At 43.2% G+C, this 22419-nt stretch overlaps 1 pseudogene; it reads right to left on the reverse strand.

Annotated features, from left to right (window-relative positions):
• The window catches only part of LOC109455110 (multifunctional methyltransferase subunit TRM112-like protein pseudogene), a 48661-nt pseudogene extending 29144 nt beyond the window's left edge, over window positions 1-19517 (reverse strand).
• Between the last annotated feature and the right edge of the window lie 2902 nt (window positions 19518-22419).

The following is a 22419-nucleotide window of genomic DNA, read 5'->3' on the forward strand; positions in this document are numbered from 1 at the left end:
ATTATATTATATTATATTATATTATATTATATTATATTATATTATATTATATTATATTACCTGGTCTTGTATTATAGTAAAATAAGACCGGGTCTTATACAATTTTTGCTCCAAAAGACGATTGTCCTTCTAGGTCTTATTTTCGGGGAAACACGGTAGTAGAGGGCTACCTTTGACCTTCTTTGTTGTTCCCATTTTCTCCGTATTTCATTCCCCACATTTTGTTTGGGAGCCATGGGGTGCCATAGTGGAAAGAACATGGTCTGGGCTCAGGCATCCAGCCATTCACACACACTGGAGAAGGGCTCACCATGGACCAGGGTTTGTGCAAAGCATGTGACTCAGGACAGTGTCCTGCCTTTATTCTAATGTGGGAGACAAAAATAAACCAAAAGCAAAAATACAGATCATGTGCTGTCAGGTCGGGATAAGTGTTAGAAACACAGCAGAATCAAACATTAAAAATGTTGGGTAACGGCAGCACCTTAGAGATATGGGGTCACGAAAGGCCATTCTTAGCAGGTAACATTTGAACAGAGACCCGAGTGAAGTGATGAATAACGCCATGTAAAAATGGGGGGAAAGGCTAGTGCCAAGTCCTGAGGTCTGAATGCCCTGGGAATGTCTAATAATCAGCAGGGACGTCAATATGGCTGAGCGGAAAGAGCCAGCTGGAGAGTGATCCAAGATGAGACTGGAAAGCTAGGGAGGGGCCAGGCCATCTGGGGGCTTGTAGGACACGCAAGCATTTGGGATTTTATTCTGAATGATGTGGGGTTGAGACAGCCTTGAAGGATTTGAGCTGGGAAGTGACATGATTTGAGTTAGATTTCTGCAGAGCTGCTCTGGCGGTTGTGGGCATGGGTGGGCTCAGGAAGGCCAATGAGGAGGCTGTGGTAGCCGTCCAGGTGAGCTACCGCGGTGGCTTGGGCATGTCGCCGTTAAATGATGACTCATTTTGATAATGAGTCTGATCTGGCACTGCTTCTTACAGGCTGTGACCTTGGCAAGTTGCTTAGCTTCTTTAAACCTCAATTTCTTCTTCTAAAAAAGTCAAGGATGAAGACACTTCCTTTGCAATCACTTGGTTCACTGTGGGCCCTCAGTAACCTAATGACTACACAGTCCATATATTCCATTCTGGACAATTGTCCTCTTTCTCCTGAGAAGGAATTCCTGCAACAAGCTTTAAGCTGTGGGTGTAGAGGGTTGAGTTAATTCTCTTCATCAGTGTGTGGCCCAGAATCCCATGGTCCAGGCAAGCTCCCTTTGTTTTTTTATTTACTTCTTTATTTTCCATTCCCTATTCCCAGTCTCCTTTCCTTTGACCCTAGCCAATCATTCTAAAGTGTTTAATGTGTATCCTTTTGCAAAGGGCATATTGTTCTGGGTGCATGTATTTTAATTTACCTCAATAGTGTTACATATTTCATTCTCTTTTTTACTTTACTCAGCTCTGCATTTTCCAGATCCATCCTTGTTGTCATGACATGTTTGATCCATTGCTACTGATTGCTGACTGGTGCATACGCCATGATGTGCATCCACTACAATTTACCTTGCCACGCTTCCAACCTCCTGAACCTGCAATAGCTCAACCTCCTCGTACTTGTATCCTTGGACTGTGTGAGAATTACTTGGGATATATACCCAAAGAGCAGGGTAACTGGGTCATAGGTATTTGTATATCTAATTGGACTAAGTACTCACCGGGCATTTCCAGAATGGGAAGTGACATTGCACCACTCCTACAAGCAATATGCGGAAATTTCCATACCCCACACCCCCTCCAGCACTTGGCATTATCCAGTTTTTCAACTTGAACAGTCCAATAAACATAAAGAGATGGCTCTTTGTTAATTAGCTTTTCCCTGACTACTAATGACTTTGAGCATCTCTTCATATGCTTATTAGTCTTTTGAGTTTCCTTTTCTATAAATCATATCCTTTGAACATTTTTAATTTGGGGTTGCTGTCTATATATATATATGTTTGATTTACAGGAGTTTCTCATATATTCTAAATAATGAGTTCCTCATTGATGTTAAATGCCACAAATAGGTTCTTTCATCCTGTCATCTATTAACTCTATCCAAAATGTCTTTCATTGAATTGAAAAATACTTAATTTTGATGTGATCAAATCCACCTAATTTTTGCTATGTGGTTTGTGCTTTTGAAGTACTGTTTAGGAATTGTTTTTCTACCTTTATGTCACAGCAATATTCTATGTTTTATTCTGGTCATTTTAGATATTTATCTCAACACATTTAGATCTTTTATCCATTTGGAATAAAGTGACATTAGGTAGTGATCCAACTTTATTTTTCTTGTGATCTAGTTTTTTCAACACTGTTATTAAGCAGCATTTTCTTTGATTTATAGTGTTATTTTTATCATATAAGAGATATGGTCATGGGCTTGTCTTGACTCTCTTTTCTATTCTATTGGTCCATAATCTGTGTTTGGGAAAAGAATATCAGACTGTTTTTATTACTATGGCTTTATATTTTATTATTTAGTAAAGCAGATTTCTCCTCATTTCTCTGCTTTTTTAAGGTTGTCCTATTTAACTATAAATTTTTATTCTTCTGTAGGAATTATTGAGGTATAACTTGCACACATCAAGTATATATATATGTATATATATGTACATGTATATGTATACATGTATATATATATGTATGTATATATATATATATATATATATGTTTAATTTTCAAAATTCATTTAACTGAATCTTACAATCTGTCCACGTTTGTTACTTATAAAATTATATCTTAGTAATTTATATTACTAAGTAAAAATCTAGAGGAGTAAAAATCTAGAATTAGCTAGGGAAACCTTAACATATAGAATATTTATACTAGCCCAGAAATTTTCCTTGTGCCCTTCTGTCAATCCCACCCCCACCACGATTATTTTCTGTTTATATTATGATAAATTAGTTTTATGTGATTTAGAACTTCATATAAATGGAACTACTCAGTCCATATTCTTTAATATCTAGGTTTTTTTTGTTGTTGTTTTCTTTTTAGATTCATCACTGTTGTTGCAAGTATTAGCATTTCATTCCTTTTTACTGCTGAGTAGATTTGTTTTTCCATTTGCCTGTTGCTAGACATTTAGCTTGTTCTCAATGTTTGTATATTATGTAAAAGGTCATTATAAACATTATTGTTGGAGTCTTTTTGTGGACATAGGTTTTCACTTCCCTTTGGTAGATCCCTAGGAGAAGAATTGCTGGGCTTAGGTCTAACTGTATGAGACACTGGCGTTCTATTCTTCACAATCATCGTAGTATTTTACATTCGACCAGCAATGTCTGAGAGTTCCAGTTGTTCCACATCCTCACCAACAGGGTATTCCCAGTCTTTTAGATAGAAGCTACTCTAGTGAGTATAAAATGTATTTCATTGGGATTTTAATTTACATTTCCTTAATGGCTAATGATACTGAGTACCTTTACATGTGCTTATTGGCTAATCTTTTGTGAAATGACTCTTATTGTCATTGCCTATTTTTTTCTTTGATGTTTTATCTTTTCGTTATTGACTTGTAGGAGTTCTCAACACATCTCCACTTCAACCTGTTGGATATGAATCTTGTCAGATAAATCTATTGTGAATATTTTTCATTTGTAGCTTGCCTTTTCATTTTCTTAATGGTGTCTTTTATCAGCAAAATGTTTTAATTTTGTAGAAGCCTAATTTATCACTTTTTTCTTTTATAGTTAGTTCCTTAGTTTTTTCTTTTTTAAAAAAAATTTGAGTTCTGACTAAGAAATCTTGACCCACTCATGATCGATAAGATATTCTCCTTTGCTTTATTTTATTCAAGAAAGTTTATGATTCTAGCTTTTACATACAGGTCTACAATCTCTTTCAAATTATTTTTTGTATATAGATTGAGATAGATATTGACACTCAATCCCCCTCCTCCCAAAGAGATATCAAGTTGATACAGCATATTCTGTTAAAAAAGACTTTTTCCCCCATTGAATTACTTTGGTGACTTGGTCAAAAATCAATGCATATATGGGTATTTTGGGATTTTCTATACTATTTTTTTGATCTGTTTGTTTATTATATGCAAATAATACACTATCTTGGTAACTATAACTTTACAGTAAGTTTTAAAATCAGATAGTATAAGTCCTCCAGTTTTGTCCTTATTTTTCCAAATTGTTTTAGCCATTCTAGATCCTTTACATTTCCATATACATTTTAGAATCACCTTTTACTTTCTTAGAAAAAAAATTCACCTGAGATTTTGATTGGGATTGCACTAAACCTGTAGGTCAATTTAGAAAGAATAGACAATTTATCAGTCTTGAATATTCCAATCCATGAATAAGCAATTTATCAATCTTGAATATTCTAATCCATGAATAGGGTATAACTTTCCCTTTCTTTGTGTCTTGTTTAATTTCACCCAGAAATGTATAATTTTCAATGCAGAGGCCTTGTATATCTTTTGTTAGATTCATACTAGGTATTTGATTTACTTGATGGTATTATAAATGCCTTTTAAAAATTTCATTTTCCAATTGTTCATTCCTAACATATAAGAACACTATTAATTTTTAAATATTAATCACATATTCTGCAACCTTGCTGAAGTCACTTAGTTTTGGAGATTCCAGTTCTTTTCCATATACAAAATTATATTATTTTAAAATAAAGACAGTTTTCTTCTTCCTTTCCAATTTTTTTGCCTTTTTTCTTGCTTTATTGAATTGAGTAGGCTTTTCAGTACAACGTTATACAGAAACGGTGAGAAAAGACATCTTTGAGCTCTTCCCAGTCTTAGAAAAAAGTGTTCAGTATTTCATCATCAAATGTTATTGTAGCTGTATGCTTTTCACTGATGCCTTATATGAGATCAAGAAAGTTTCCTTCTGTGGTAGGCAGACTAATGACACTCTAAAGATGTCCTCATCCTAATTCCAAGAGCCTGCAAATATCTTAGGTTACGTGGCAAAGGGGCATTAATGTTGCTGATGAAATTAAAGTTGGTCATCATCTGACCATAAGATGACAGATTATTCTGGATTATCTGGATGGGCCCAAAGTAATCACAGGTTCCTTAAAAAGAAGGAGACAAAAGAAGTATCATAGGTGGATGTAACTGGAGAAACATAATCAGAGAGATCTAACATTTCTGGCTTTGATAACAGAGGTTGAGGTCTATGAGTTACCAGAAGCTGAAAAAGACAAGTAAACAAATTCTCCTCTAGAACCTCCAGAAAGAAATGTGGCCCGCCACCAACTGGATTCTTGTCCAGTGAGGCCCCATTTTGTATTTCTGGCCTCCAGAAGTGTCAGATAATAAATTTATGTGGTTTTAAGCCATGACATTTGTGGTTACTTTTTACAGCAACAATAGGAAACTAATACACCTTCAGTTTCTAGTCTGTTGAGGAATTTTTGTGTTTTTTTGTGTGTTTTTAAGTAAATGAATTCTGGCTTTTTCCTGTCTTAACCATGCACATTATCCTGATTGCTCTTCATCTCATAATTTTAATAATTGTGTAGTAGACATGATGTGAAAACGAGTAGTAGAGACTGAGGTAAGTCATTCTACTCCCAGGAAGAGGCATTGTCCTTCTCTCAGCCTGCTAGTCGGGGAGTTGAGTCCATCTAACCTCCAGGAGAGCTGAGTCTGGGGCTTTCTTTTAGCTTTCATTTGATTAAATTCACCAGTGACTTCACATATTTTGAGGGTAGAATCAAGATTTCCCTTCAGTAGGACTGGAGACCTGGGACCACAGCTCTGGATCTCTCTATATATTTTATAACTCAACTGCCAGCTTTTTTAGGCATGGGAGCTCTCTTTGCTGTAGGGAGTTTACGCTGGTGTCTATCCCCTTCCTGTGTTTGTGCCTTGGGATACCTCTCTCTGCCCTATTCCCTACTCCAGTTTTCAGAGGGCTGATGTAGTGCCAGTGCACCTGGGGGACTCAGAGTGCTTCAGAAGGTTCTCAGCCCTCCTGCTCTGTCCCCAGCAGATAGCAGTCACTGTTTGTGACGGCCTCAGAGGAGGTCTCTCAGGTCTCCTGTCTCCATGTAAAGGACCAAGTACATTTATAAAGTTTCTTTAAAACACCATTTAGAAAATTGGTTGTAATTGCCTTGAATTAATAGACTAATTTGGAGAGAATTAACATTCTGGTTTTTTTGCTTTTAAATTTTATTTTATTTATTTATTTATTTATTTATTTATTTTAATTAAATTCATTGGGGTGACAATTGTTAGTAAAATTACATAGATTTCAGGTGTACAATTCTGTATTACATCATCTATAAATCCCATTGTGTGTTCATCACCCAGAGTCAGTTCTCCTTCCATCACCATATATTTGATCCCCCTTTACCCTCACCTCCCCCCCCACCCCCCTTACCCTCTGGCAACCACTAAACTATTGTCTGTGTCTATGAGTTTCTGTTTCTCATTTGTTTGTCTTGTTCTTTTGTTGTTTTTGGTTTATATACCACATATCAGTGAAATCACATGGTTCTCTGCTTTTTCTGTCTGACTTATTTCGCTCAGCATTACTCTCTCAAGATCCATCCATGTTGTCACAAATGTTCCTATATCATCTTTTCTTACCGCCGAATAGTATTCCATTGTGTATATATACCACAACTTCTTTATCCATTCATCTATCGAAGGACATTTTGGTTGTTTCCATGTCTTGGCCACCATAAACAAAGCTGCAATGAACATTGGAGCACACGTGTCTTTATGTCTAAATGTTTTCAGATTTTTTGGGTAGATACCCAGGAGAGGGATTGCTGGGTCATATGGCAATTCTATTCGTTATTTTTTAATTAAAGTTTATTGGGGTGACAATTGTTAGTACAGTTACATAGTTTTCACGTGTATAGTTCTGTAATACATCATCTATATATCACATTGTGTGTTCACCACCCAGAGTCAGTTCTCCTTTCATCACCATATATTTGATCCCTTTTACCCTCATCTACCACCCCCACCCCCTTTACCCTTTGGTAACCACTAAACTATTGTCTGTGGCTATGAGTTTTTATTTCTTGATTTGTTTGTCTTGTTCCTTTATTGTTTTTGATAAAGAAGATGTGGTATATATACACAATGGAATACTATTCTGCCATAAGAAAAGATGAAATAGTGCCATTTGCAACAACATGGATAGATCTTGATATTGTTATGCTAAGCGAAATAAGTCAGACGGAAAAAGTCGAGAACCTATGATTTCACTGATATGTGGTATATGAAACAGAATTAACATTCTTATAGCATTAAGTTGTCCCATTCATGACATTGGAATAGGTCTCCATATATTCAGATTATGTATATATTTGTTTTTATTTATTAGAATTAAAAATTTTACTCCCTATAGGACTTTTTTATCGTTAGATATTTTATAGCTTTACTTGCTATTGTAAAGTGCATCTTTTTAAAAATTATATTTGCTAATTGTTCATTACTGGTGTAATGAAATGATACTGATTTTTGAGGTTGCCCTTGAATTCAGCAATTTTGCCAAGGTCTCTTATGCTGTTTGATTCTGCTATTGTTTCTACATAGATGTTCATAATATTTTCAAATAGTGAATATTTTATCTTTTTTCAAAGTCCTTTTACCTCTTTTTCTTTTCTGTTGGCCAGCACTGTCTGTGGATCAGTAGCATACAATCATTTTTAAAGCACCTGACACTTCCCTGATCTTGCTTTACGCCTTCCTGGCCACAGTTGAATTGAACCAGACATTAACACCTGACCCAAAATGGGACAACCAGATCCTCTCCTCCAGGAATTTGGAACTGGAATTCAGAGTTGGTGGTCAGCCTCTGTTAAGCAGGTGAACTGGAAAATGTTGTGAAGGTTGGATGGAAGCAGCCACGTTTGGTCATTTGCACACACAAGCAGAGAGAAAATGAAACAAGCCTGTCAAAGGAAGCAGTCATAGATGGTACAGCCAGAGAGAGGCAGAGACAGAGACAGATAGAGGCACACAAATAGAGAAAAGGAGAGAAATAATCATGGAGACACAAGACAGGAGAGCACACACCCACACACATAGCCACACATTCAGAGACACAGAGACAAATACATACATGGAGAAAATAGGCAGAGACAGACACAGCAGACAAAGAGAAAGAGAGACAGACAGATCAGAGTCCCAGCCAGATTCAATGAGGCTGTAGGAGTCCAAAAATAGAGGCAGAAAGGCAGTCTTGGCTGCTGGGGTCTGCAGGGCTTGTGGCAGCTCCCTGGGAGGCCTGCTTGGAATTTCTACCCTCAGGTATGGTAAGATTCCTCTGAGTCCTCATAACAAATCCCACTTTACTTAAGCTCACCTGAGGGGATTCTCCCTGACATGAAATGCACAAATCAGCACAGAGCTCTCCTGACTGTACCTGGACAGTTCAACAACATCACAAACTCAACCCTTCCCAAATGGAACTCTTGATTGTTCCCTCCAGAACACAACACTTCACCCCTTCCTGTGTTCTGAGAAATCTTTGATTCCTCCCTTTCCTTCAGCCCCTAGAGCCAACCAGCCTTTCACCCAGTTAGTTGTCTCTAATCTGCTGCGTTTCTCCATCTCAATGGTCCCTGTCCTGGCCTAGTCCCCATCATCTCCAACCTTGACCATTACAGCTCATCTTCCTGCTTATATTTTTATCCTGTTCCATCAATTCACACAGCTGCCAGAAGGTTCCTCTAAAAATTTAGTTTGACATCATGCCCCTGCTGAAAACCCTTTAACAGCTTCCCATTTCACTTTGCACAAAATCCAGCACCTACCACAACTTACCAGGCCTACATGACCTGCCTCTGCCTCTCTCTATTCTCACCTCACGTGGCCTTCCCTCATCACTGGGCTCCACTGCGATAGACCCAGCTCACATTGACCTCAGGGCCTTTGCACATGCTGGGCTCTGCCTGGAGTGACGCTTTCCATGACCAACTTCTTATCATTTATGTCTCACTTTTAAGTGTCACTTTCTCAGGGAGAATGGAGGGACAACTTACTAGTGAAAAGCCATCCAAAGTAGACACTTCCCCTTTCTTCTATAGCTCGCACCTTGATGATTTCCTTCACGGCACTTATCTGTCTTAACCTTTAGTGGTCTGTTTCTGTCTCTCTCTCTCTCTCTCTCTCTCTCTCTCTCTCTCTCTCTCTCTCTCTCTCTTTCTTTCTGTGTGTGTGTTTTCCACTCTCACTACTTAAGAGCTCAGCGAGGAGGGGGACCATCTATCTTGACCATATGGTCCTCATGTATTGCCTGACACATAGTAGTAGTACAACAAATATTTGATGAATGAATGAGTGCAGGAAGGGACAAAGAAGAAAAGGAATGAAGGAAGAAACCCTCACTAATCTGGAAAGTGGGATGGTGAATGAGGATTGAATAGCAGTGACCAAAGCAAGCATCTCATCCTGTGCACATCAGTCCCAGCTGACACTAAGTACCTACCCCAGTACAGAAGGTCAGTGCCAGCAAGACTGGGTCATGGAGGCAGTGGGCATAGATAGTGGCAGGAGCACCCAATGAGAAGTCTGGAAGACCTGCATTAAGTCCCAGTTGTATGTGACCAGGGCTCATATGCCTGTGGTTGAACTGCAAGGTCTAGGCTCTCTTCTAGGTCCCAGCTCTTAACAACTTCTACAGTGTCTTGGCTCTGTGAGAACTTGCTCCATCTTTTAGGAATTACAGGCTGTGGAGACAGTGTTTGACACTCCAGCTTCCTTTCTGTGCCGGGACTGCTCCTTGGAAGAATAAGGTCCGACAGTGTTGACCCTCCCATCCCATGAAGACCATAGACCCTGGCTGCCTCTGCAGGGCTCTCCCTGCATCTGGCGTGGCCACAGGTATGGTCATCTCCGAAGAATGTGCTAGAGCAAGGCATCCTGAGTGAGAAGCTGCTCGGGCTTTGTTCTGTAGACATGTATCTTCCCCCAGGAGAAAGGTGCAGCGAGCCTGGTGTTAAAGTCTTTACATTATGAATTCATTTTTTAGTTTCAGGCTCTTTTAATTTTAGTTCATTTGCAGGAATTAGCAGACCACATGTTAACAGAACAATATTTTAGTTCTGTATGAAGCGATAAAGCTGTACCTGCCGGATGTGGTATCAGTTCTCTCCTTCTCCATCTGTCTTTGCCAAATCTTCTGAGAGTGCCTTCCCTTAGATGATTTAGGATTCCCTCCCACACGTCTGGAAGTCCTTGATCCTTGATGGCAGGCAGGTTCCAAAAACTGCAGTGGGGAGTGGTCTTATCTTCCTCTGAATCCCCAGACCACTCGCCCTCCAAGCTCCTGAGATCACGTGGGCAAAGCATTTTTAGGGTGTTTTTCCAGCTCACACTTGCCTCCTATTAGGACAGAGTGTCACCCCACAGCCAAGTGGAGGGGGGACCCGGAGCTGGTTTCACCATATGACCTATCTCCACATGTCCTCTCCCACGGTCGAATGAACCAGTCTGGACAGCTGACCCAAGTCGGGCCACTGGACTCTCTGTCCTGGGAATTCTACTCTGGGCCTGAGATGCATTGATTTCAAGCAGTGTTTTGGGAGGTAGCTGGAACCAAGGCATGAGGGGCAGCCATACCCTGTGCTGCAGAGAAGGTTGGAGGGAGGAATAATGTGACCAGGTGGCAGGGGGAGCTGATTCTGGGCTCTCGTGCCAGCCCTTGGGGAGGGCCAGCTGCTCTGCCGCTTCCTGGGTCCCTGAATCACATCTGGACCCTTATCAGGGACACCATGGCTTATGTCTGTAACCATTTCTAACTAATTTGAGTAGGTTGCTGCAACTTATGACCACATGAGTCTCGACTCAGTTGGATATTTGTGTTGTATACTCTAGTTACTTCATCTTCCCTCTGAGCGTTAAGCTTCTGGAGAGGAAGACTGAGGCCACATATCTTTGTATGCTCATGGTGCCTAGTGCAGTGCGATATATGAAGTAGCAATTAAATCACCAATCTGTTCAATAAATGTGCTCTTCATACTAGAAAATATATCCAGATGACCTTATTTATTTTACCTATGAAAAGGAACCATAGGAATCAAAACATTTTTCAGCAGTGATTATGCTTAAAAGCTCTCAGTATTTAAACGATGGGTACTTAAGTTTTTAATGCAAACTCGGACAACTATGCTTTGTAAGTAACAATTTTTGCCAGAATCCTGTGCTCCAGAACCTTCAGTGATTCCATCGCCTGCCTAATTATATTCAAAGCTCGGCGCTGTCATTCAAGGCATCCCAGCATGGGGTCCTGGGTTCCTTTCCCTTTCGTCTCCTATTAGGTTGGTGCAAACATAATTGCGGTTTTTCCAATTATTTTTAACTATTAAAACCACAATTACGTTTGCACCGACCTAATACCTCGTACCTCGGTCAGTCACGTCAGACCTCTCCGTAATCCTTCTTCTCACCATTTGCTCAGACTTCTTTCACTACTTGCAATGCCCTCCCCTTATCTTTACTTTTAACAATGTTAACTTTTTAGAGTCCAGTTTAGAATCTCTCATCTCTTTATAAGGCCTTTTCTGATTGATACCAATTCAACCTGATCTCTCTTCCTCTAGAACTTCTCAAAACAGTGGGACAGAGCCACAGTGGGGAGGCAAATACACATGCAGGGGTGTAAGTGCAAAAAACCGAGGGACAAGAGGTGATTCACACCACAAATAAAATCAGTCCATCAATTAAATTTCAACAAACTCTTGCTGAGTATTTATATTAATAACATGCAGGCACTGTGTCAATTGCTAAGGTTTTCCTTAATCTTCCATTGGTCCCTTCCCCACAATTGTTGGCAGGGACAATTGGTATTTCCTCAATTCTTTGTGAAAGAAGAGGGGACTGTAGCTTCAAGCAGCCAGTTCTCATCAAATTGGAGCCCATCACCCATTCCTGTAGAGACATTCTGAAGTCTTCAATAAATAAGAGCTTCAAGAGTTTAAGCACTAGAAGCAGCGGGAACACGAAGAAGAACCCCCTAACCCTGAGGATATCAGGGAGGACTTCCTGGAGGAGGTAAACTGAGTTAAGTTTGAAAGTTATGGGTGACTGTGTTCCCTGGCAACCGACCTTAGGCTTCCTTTGTGGTCTTTCCACCCCACCCTTCCTCTCCCCCCAGACCTGGAGAGGTGGCTAAAGTTTGGATGGTTCCCCCACAGACCCTTTAGACCAAAAATATCCCAGTGACACTTACATGTATAATTAACCCTGCTACACTGTATTTGCTCCTCATTTATTTCTGGTGCTAATTCACACTTCCAGAAATTGAGTTTGCTAATGGCAACGGGCCACCGGACACAAGGTAACAGTGGGTCAGGATCAGCATTTGCTATTTTCTATACTTGGCATCTTAAGGTACCTGGCAACAATCTATCCTGCCTGGCTCGCGCCTACCACACATGTCTCTCTGGGTCATAGAAACCTCAGTAATATTCATTTTCCAGAAATCGAAGTTTTTCCTTCAGGTAACGCATCAAGATCGACGGTGGCTTGGATAAAAGTAGGAATCCAATGCATGCCAATCTGTCTTCTTTCCTGAGAGCTACTGCACAAATCAGAAAATCATAGCCTGCCTGTATAATCCACAACATTTGACTCCGGAAAGCATGATAAGGAGTGATAAAGCCTATGGAAGCTGTGGTTGGCATTTCCCAAGATTTCTGAACAGCCACGCTTTCTGGCAGCCCTGGTGGCATTTCCAAACACCGTTTTGAGGAGTTTCAAGTCAGCGCTGTCCCTTATAACTGGAACCGACACAGCCAAGGTCGTGGGTTCATTTCCACATGGACAGTTTTCTTCACTTTCTATGGCTATATTTTCGATCTCTAAACATGTTCCAGTGAAACTAGTCTGTGTGAAAAGCCAAAGATAAATCTATTAACCCCACATCCCATTCTTCCTCCAGTGTTATTTTTCAAATCTTTTATAGCCAAGCATGGCAATAATACATGTCATGTTTACTGTAGTTACCATTTATTGCACACCTATTATTTGTCAAGGTGTTTTCCCTACTTTTACTTAATCACAACAATCCCGTAAGATTAGTGTTAATACCTATGTTTCCAGGTTGAAGGACGGAGTTCCAGAAGGGTCAAGAAGGTTGGGCAAGGTGCCACAGCAGTTAGGAAGTGGCACAGAGGGGCAATCGCTCCAGCTCTTCTCACTCACACTTCACCCCACAAGAGCCAGCTTCCTCCTGCATGGAGCCCCTGCCACGGCGAGGATGCCCATGGCGTCCTGACTGCTAAATCCGGTGGAAAGTTTGCTGTTCTTGTGTTGGCTGCTCTCTCTGCAACACTTGCCACAGTGTCTACCCTCAGCCTTTTGAATTTTTCTCCATCTTCTCTGGGTGCTCCTGCTGTCTCATGAGTGACATTTCTAATCTCATCCCTCTTAATCCTGGAAATTCTGTGCTAGATCCTCCTCTCATCTCACATTGTGTCCCCCCCCCCTTGGCTGGTCTCATACATTCTTGTGGCCTCGACAACCATCACCTCCCCAGTCTGTGTCTCCAGTGTGGCCCTCTCTTTTCTGTCTCAGACCTGTAGCTCTCACCACCCACTGCTCCTCCATGTCCTGGACGCCCTACAGGTACCTCAAGTTCAGTACCCCCATGCTTGTGACACGACAGTCCCAAAGGATAATCAGGATTAATTTCATCAGGTCTTCCATCAGTGTGGACCTCAGTCACGGGGTCCCTGACCTCATCCACACAGCGCTGTCAGCCCCCCGTTGGCCAACCCCCTCCACACTTCCCTGTGCCTTCTGGAAAGCATGGACCTCTTCTCTGAATGATCCCCCTACTCTCGTGCTTGCCCTGACACCTGATTTCCCCCCAAGGACACGGCTTCTAAAGCAGCTTTCTCAAGTGGAGGTTGTCCTTTCTCCTTCAGAGCCTGGACTTGAGGTAGATGTGTTCCTTGTTCCTCATTGCTGCTTCCTGCTGATCAAGTCTTCCATCTTCCCAGACAGGCCGCCATCCTGTTTGACTTGCTGTCATCCGACTATGCATCCTCTTGCCCTGTTTGTTGCAATTATACACTGACTTCTTACTCACTCTTCTTCAGGTATCAACCATCGAAGACTTTTATACCTGGCTCACTGTATCTCTCTCCTCCACTACTCCTGCCATCATTTTTTTTTTTTTTTAAAGACTTTATTGGGGAAGGGGAACAGGACTTTATTGGGGAACAGCATGCACTTCAGGATTTTTTTCCAAGTTAAGTTGTTGTCCTTTCAATCTTACTTGTGGAGGGTACAGCTCAGCTCCAGGTCCAGTTGCTGTTGCTAGTTGCAGGGGGCACAGCCCACCATCTCTTGCGGGATTCGAGAAATCGGCAACCTTGTGGTTGAGAGAATGTGCTCCAACCAACTGAGCCATCTGGGAGCTCAGTGGCAGCTCAGCTCAAGGTGCCATGTTCAATTTTAGTTGCAGGGGGCGCTGCCCACCGTCCTTTGCGGGAGTCGAGGAATTGAACTGGCAACCTTGTGTGAGAGCCCACTGGCCCATGTGGGAATTGAACCGGCAGCCTTCGGAGTTAGGAGCGTGGAGCTCTAACCGCCTGAGCCACCGGGCCGGCCATCTTGGCATCATTTTTGATGACTTCAGAATTCATGGAATGAGACATCCAATTCCTGACCCTCTCAGTTGCTTAACTGCCCCCCCTCTCCAGTGATATCTTCCCCACGCCACCTCAGTCACCCTCTCCCATGAGCCCACCTAAGACCTCCTTGTTAGTAATTACTGCAACCCCCAAATCTTAAAGCACAGCAAACCCTGACCACTGCCAGCTTTCCAGTCTGATTCCTTTAGTGCCCTTGCTCTAGCAATTCGTGGACTCGCTGGGACTCTGACACTGAGGCCCGATGTATTTTCACTACCCATCACCCAACTCCCCTTATTTTCAAACTTCTATGTCACCAGTGTTTACTCCCTTGAATACACCATTACTTCTCTTTCCCTTTCATTGTACTTTCCTGAAAAAACAACAAACACCAAATCCTGTTTGGAAAGCTAAACTTTCACCCATTCTGCACCTGCCTTTAAGAAGCTAAACATGACTGGAGAAAAACATTAGGTCACATTTGACATTTACTATCACAGATCCTGAGTGGGTCCCAGATTTGACAACCGTTTTACACTTCTCCTTTTTTTCCTCAAACTTCCACTATCTGCTGACTCTCAGCTTGTAATCTTGCTGATTTCATTGATCACATAGAAGACACAAGAGGGAGACTGCCTCAATTTCTCACAAGAACATCCATCAACCTACCTGCATTTGTGCCCAAACGCTCTGCCTCTTGCCTGATAACCATGGGCGCTGCTCCTGCCCCTGTCTGAGGCCAACCATTCCACCTGCACGCTGGCTTCTTCGAGAGCTTTCGTCCTGTAGTTCTCCACTCTCTCTTTCTTACAATATCAAAATTCCCTTCTCGGTCAATTCATTCTTATCAGCATACAGGCGTGCTGCCACCTTCACAAAACCTCCTTTGACCCCAGATCTCTCTCTACTGCCCTACTTCTTTGCTCCCCTTTATAGCAAAGCTCTTTGAAAGAGTTTATACTTACTGTCTCCACTATCTCATCGCCAGTTTTTTTTGCCCTCACTCCAAATGTCTTCACCATTTGACAGATTCACTCGTGTTGCGATCCATATTCTCCATGTTGCCAAATCCAATCACCTAGCCTCAGGCTTTATCTCTCAGCAGCATTTGCATCGCCGATCACTCCCTCTTGCTGGAAACACATTCTTCCCTTGACCTCCAGGACACCAGGGTGGACTTCTTTCCTGAAAGCTACACTCTGACTACCTAATAGCTCCATTGGTAGGTCTAATTAGTAATTCAAACTGAACAATATTGTTCACTTTTACCTAATCCTGTGCCTGAATCTTGGCTCAGCCACTCATGAATTGTGAAACATTAGAAAAAAGTACGTAATATGTCTGTGCCTTAGCATCTTATTCGTAAACTAGGCATAATGATACTATTTAATTTATAATGATGTAGTGAGGATTAAATGAAATAGTAACCTGAAAAGCATTGATCCACATGCCTGGCAGGCAGTCAGTGTTAAGTAAGAGGCAATGCTTCCTGTGGCCCTGGCTTGCACTGGTGGCTCCTCTTGGGTGTTCTGCATTCGGTGAATGGTGCCCCCCACTCACCCAAATCAGTACCTGCTGTCACTCTTGAGTCCTTCCTACTCCTAACCTCCCACATCAATCAATAACCAAGAACGCACATGTTTACTTTTTAAATACTTCTCAAGGTTCCCTCCCTTTTTTTCTCTCCCATTCCTGTTGCCCCTTCTGTGATTCAGCTCCTGCCTGGCGGTGGCTTCCTATGGGTTATTCTGTCCTTCCTCCACCCACAGCCAGAACTAAGCGATCACTTTAAAATGCGTATCTGCTCCTGTCACTCCCCTTCAATTTCTCCCCATTGGCCTCAGGAAAAGGTCTAAATTGCTCAGCATTACTATCCATTACGATCCCTACACAGGACCTGTGACCTTGGCTTCCTTATCCTGCTTTCCCTCTCACTGCTTCCCGCCCTACCCCCAGATTCAAGCCTCAGTTTTTCTGAACTATTTGCCATCTCCAAAATTTTTCCATGAGCTCTTCCCTGAAGGCTTTTGTAGGTGCCGTTTCTTTTGCCTGGAACCCTGCGAGACCCACCGCCTCACCTTCTTCACCTGGCTTACTCATGCCTGAGGTCTCAGCTCAGATAGTTCCATCTGTGAGAGGCTGGGGCTAATTTCTCCTGTCCTGGGTTAACGCCCCCCTCCTGCCAGGGCTCACACCCATTCCTGTGCCTTCGTTATGATCTCCCATTTAAATGATCCTGCTTCCTCAGCAGACTTTCAGCTCCTAGAGGGAGGAACCTCACGCTCAAAACTCCTAGGAGAGCATATTTTTAACCTTTTGACCTTCATGGAATACTCTTCAGTACTGATATTTTAGGTGTACTCCTAATTGGATGCAGTACCCCTGGACTTGTAAATGTGCCTGGACACTAGCTTTTTGATGTTTGAAATGACGCTGGTGGGATTATAGAGTCTTAAAAATTCTTTTCAGGTCTAGAATGCCAGGAAGGACTCTCTGATGTATTGGGCTGTCTGGGGCCAGGGTATCACCCACCAGAATTAAAGGACTGAAAATACTGGGGGGTTCTGAGACCATCCCTAACCAGTCGAATATAGCTGAGCAATGGACTTACTTTCTACTTTTCCATCCAATTGTTTAGAAACCATGTAGATATTATCTAAAAGGAAAGTCATGGGACTATTTTTTTTTTTGGCAGGGGGAATGAGTTAACTGTTTCATATTCCTTTTCTATGTCTAGCTTCCTGGAATAATGGGCATGGCAAGGTGCTATTCCCCAAAGGCCACCTACTTCCGTTTATAATCCTGTTCTTGCCACACCACAGCAAGCACCCCTTCCTGCAGTGACCTTGTCCTTGGTGTGTTAATTAGTCCTGTGCTCAGAAACCTAAGCTACCGCAGGCCTTGCTGATGCTTCGGAAGAGGCAAGGGATGAGCAGTTGTCTGGCATCTAGACCCCCATGATGGGGAAGCAAACTTAGTCATGGGTTTTCAGAGCAGTTAGTGCATCTATTCTGGAGTGCCTCGTGCTGGGTCTCGGTGCTACTGTAAGTAGTGGTGATATAAAGATGAACAGGACGATGCCACCCCTGGCCTTAAAGAACTCACCATCAGAAGAGGAGACAGCGAGGACCATAGTGTGGGGCATGGTATGAGAGGGAAGGAAGCCCAGGTGTGGGAGTGCACGGGAGAGATACCGAATCCATCCTGGGCCATCAGAGAAGGTTCTGGAATGTTCTGGAGAAGGTGAATTTTAAGATGGGTCCTAAATAATGAGCCGTAATTAATTTGGGGGAAAAGGGGATAAAAAGACATTAGGGACAGAGGAAAAGAGGACAAGCACGTGTGAAATCCAGAGATACGAGAGAGGATGGCACCAGAGACATGCAGTTCATGTGCATTTCTCTGAGGAATGGCAGTGGGTATGAAAAGAGAGGAGGGTAGGGAGAATTATGCCAGGGGCCACAATAAGAAAGTCTTGCATGATGTGGGGAATTCTCTGGTGTCTAAGAGCCTTCCCGTTCCTGCAATTCTAGGTTGGTCTCGTGCTCCAAAACCACATAGACACCACATGAGCAGAAAGCTGTTAAAGCTCCATGCTGAAGAGACTTGCTTGAACAGTGATGGCAGTGGGAAGCCAGGAAGTAACCTGGTAGTCTTTTAGAAAGGTCAGCCTGCAGGAGCAGAGAGGAGGCAGATGCATTTGAGGGCAGGGGCAGGGGGGCAAGAGGACCCGTGAAGAAGTGGTTTTCATGGCAGCAGAATCATCTGATGCCTTCACACTGCTGCAGGCAGCTGTAGCCAAAGCCTGTACAGTGTGGCAGAGGATGAGACATGCCACGGGAGAGAAGCCAGGCTTCAGCCCTTTCTGCTTGGGTGCTCTGTTTGGCCCATCACCCCCGTAAGCCCTCATCACCTCACCCCTCTTCGTGACTGTCCCACCTTTGGACCTTTAAACCAGCCCAACCCAACTTGCCCTGGACTCAGGCCCCTTACCCTCCTGTCCCAAACCTTCCCTTTTCCTGCTTCCTTTGTTTCAGATGCTGGCACCACCATGCACTCAAGTTTCCCAAGCTAGAAGCCTGGCGTGGATTTCTCCCTTCACAGTCCAACCAACCTCTTGACTTCTGTCAAGTTTACGTCTTCAGTATTATGGCGTCCACTGCCCTCCATGTAGCCCCATTACCTCTGGCCTGGATTACTGCCAAGGATTCCTATTAGTCAGCCTCAGAGTCCTCCTCTCTCTAGTGGAGGCTTGATGCCAGTGCCCGTGGGACACTTCTAGAATGCAGACCCCTCTTCTGACTCCCCGCTCCCCCCAGGAGAACATCCCAGCCATTTTGTGTCTCCTATAAAGCGCCAGCCCCTGCCAGCTCTCACACCCATTCCTCCACCTGCAATGCTCCACAGCCCGGAACCAATCATCTTTCCTCCCCAAACATTGCCTCCCTTGTTTTCCACCTTCCTACTGTTGTTCACGTGGGGTCCTCTTTCTAAGCTGTGTTTCTGATCCCCCATCTTCCTCTTTCCCTAGTTATTTTCCATTCCCCCTTTTATGGAAAATTAGGAATCAAACCCTCCAAGTAGCCTTGCCTATCCCTGGACTGGGTCAGGGGAGCTTCCTTCCTGTTCTAACAGCCTCCTGGCTTCCTCTGTCATAGCATTTGCCACCTGCACCATCATTGTCTTCTCTCTACTCATCTCTTTATATGTTCCCACAGGACAGTGATTCTGTTGGGTTTATTTCTGTAAGGCCCAGAGCACAAGGCTTGACGCAGACTTAGTTGGCACTTAATATACATTTGTTGAGGAAATGAATGAAAAGATAGGCAACATGTGCTGGATGCTTCTTCTGTGCTTATTTGACTCACAGGATCACGTTGGTCCTCACATCGTCCATATCACGGAGATGTAATTACTATTGTCCCCTTATTGGTGAGGAAATAGAGGTTTAGCTATTTCAGCATCAGGGCCAGAATTGAATACCAAACGTGTATGCTGTGGAATGTGAGTTCTTTATCACAAATGAAATCGCCCACTCTGACCACAAAGAGGGCTGGACGCTTGGGGGCCCCCGATGATCGTTGCAAAGTGATTGTCCTGTGGAAATGAGACATGGGTGATTGGTCGGTGCAGGGGCTTTGCTTGCTTGGCCTTCAGTGTTCGGGTAACTATATTTTTAACTTCCGGTCTCCTATTCCCCAGCTACAAGCCTGACTCCATTCCTTTGAACGGCCTCTGATGTAACTTGCCATGGATTCTGGGTGAATATTCCGTAGTCCTCACCTGTGGAAACACACCCTAAAGGCTGAGGCATCCCAAAGCCCAAGCCCACCGAGGCCAGGCCGCATTTCCAGCAGCCTGGCTCATCTTCCTTTCTGGCTGGAGCAATTTGGTCCATCCAGACTCAGGGCGGAAGAGGGGGTGGCTCTTCTATCTTTTATCCTGTGCAGGGCTTAGCCTAGCTCAGGCCTGAGGCACAGCAAGGAGCTTGATAAATACTTGCAGAATTCAATTGAGAACCATCCTGCACGCTGGGACCTGTGATTTGCTGCCCACTCTGCTGGGGATGTTCCAGCCGTTCCCAGAGGTGGGGGTTTGTGTGGGGTGGCCACTAGCTCTGCCTTCCAGGTAGGGGAAGAGTCCAGGTAGGGTAAACTCCCTGTGAGACCCCGAAGATGAACCTACAAGAACAAATCGTCATAATACCTTTATTGTTCCCATGAAGCCATTTTCACATGTGGTACTCTCTTAAGAAGCAGGACAGAGTCATGTTTATTTCTACATCAGTGAATCAAATCTCCGTTTTTATAAGGCTTTCACATCCTGAAAAAAAATAGTTTGTGTGTGTGCATATGTGCATGGTGAGTATTAAAAGGCTAAAGGGATTAACTTCTCTGGTAGCTCAAAATTCTTTGGGGGTTTTGTATATGCAAGTCTAACACACTGCAGTATCTGAGATTTGATTCTCTAAAACCCAATCAATGGTCATCTTACTAGGTACTTCCCACAACACACTCGTGATTCAGTCTTCTTAATTTCAAATTTCTTTGAAAAACAAAAACTTTCCAAACGGAGGAAAGATTTCCAATATGTCACCTTTAGCTTCCTTTGGAGTGGGCTGCATTAGCCCCAACCTCTTTGTTAGGAAGAGGAAGAGGCCAGCTGCCCACACTGCCAATCTGTATACTTCCATTTGTTTCCAAGCTACCAAATAGCATGGAGAAAGCCCTGGACACAAGGCCAGGCAGAGGTCCACAGTTGGGAGGATGGAGAGCCTAAAGCTTGGCAATGTGCTTGGCAGAGTACTCTGCTAGGCCAGACCGGGAGGCACTGGGCAAATGGAGGCATCTGATGGCCTGCAAAGCACATCAGAGTCTGAGGACAGAGAATGGACTCCAAATTGCCTACCGCCAAGGGCTTGGATGGAAATGGCCAAATCAGACACTTTCTCAAGCCTGGCCAGCATCTTACCAGTTTAATTTGGAGTTCTCCATGCAGACCACAGGAGCACAGCTTGTCCATAAGTCCCATATTTTTTTTTTTTTTTTTTTTTTGAATTATCAGGTTTTTAAAGATATGTGCCCTGTTCTGTGAGAGCTATGGGACCATGTTCCATTGGTCAGAACTACCAAATGCAACCCTTTTCAGGAATCCATTTTTATTTCCCTCCCTGGCAGTCCCATTTTATTTTTATTAGAATTGAAATTCTGTGCCTCTCTCAAGTGCATTTCTCATCCATGGAAGCATGTTTTCTTCTTTAGTCTTTGGACAAGCATGAGATCTGGAGTTTTCTCACCAGCTGGAGCCATTTCCGCTCTACCAGGAGTCGCTGTGATCCGGAGGCAAGGGTTGGCATGAATTGAGTAGAGCTGCCTCATGGGCTTTCTCAACACCCACTCCGTTCTATCCCACTCTGTCTTCTCAACACTGTCGGGACGAGCTTCCACCCTCCCCTGACCAATCCCATCTTGTCTGTGCAAATGTCCAGGTGGACATATACCCAGGGTTTAAGCAGAACTGCAACGGCAAGCCTCCAAACAACGTGTCACTTTGGATATTTTCAGATTTAAAAGACCATGACCATTCACTTCCCTAAAACCCCACTTTGCAGTTGGGTGAGATGTAGTTGGAGAGGCAGTGTGTACAGGGATATTCTGGGACTGGAATCTCGGTGCCTCCCTGTTATTTCTTGGGCTGAAACCTCGACTGGCAGGAGGAGAGCTAGGATCTGTAGACTGGGAGCTACATCTTATATGCCTTTGTTTCTGCTATGAAGGTAGCAACATACCTTCACCCAGCATGTGGCCATTCTTGGTAATTTAAGAAGCTATCTGTCTTGGGCTCTAGTTAATCATGATTTCCCCGTAATTTAATTAACGCTGGCAGGCAAAGATCTCCTTTTTATAGTCTTGATTACATGTTGAGCCTGATTCCAGGACATTAGCCCCTGGAGTCTGGAGTCTGGAAGTCCTCTTCTGAGCCAGCCTAGACTGCAAAAGACCCTGGCCCCAGGTTCCCTATCTGAGTTGTTTGCTGTTGCCTCTAAAACCTGATTCGGGGACTCAGCTCCCTCTCTGTCTTTCGGGGAGTCCTGTCTATTCTGGAAGTCTCTCTTCCATGAACTGGTGGCAACATGGCACACCGATGTGAAAACACAAGGGCAGAATCTGTGGGACTTGGGAATTCTCTCCCTCAGAAAGTGACAAGGCAGACTAAATCAGGAACATGCCCAATCTGAGAGTGACAAATTAGGCCTCGGGAGAGAGGTTGGCTGTTTAGACAATTCTCACCCCGCGTTT

The sequence above is a fragment of the Rhinolophus sinicus genome, chromosome 5 (genome assembly GCF_057876585.1).
Source record: "Rhinolophus sinicus isolate RSI-liver-muscle chromosome 5, RSI-T2T, whole genome shotgun sequence".
Classification (NCBI taxonomy): domain Eukaryota; kingdom Metazoa; phylum Chordata; class Mammalia; order Chiroptera; family Rhinolophidae; genus Rhinolophus; species Rhinolophus sinicus.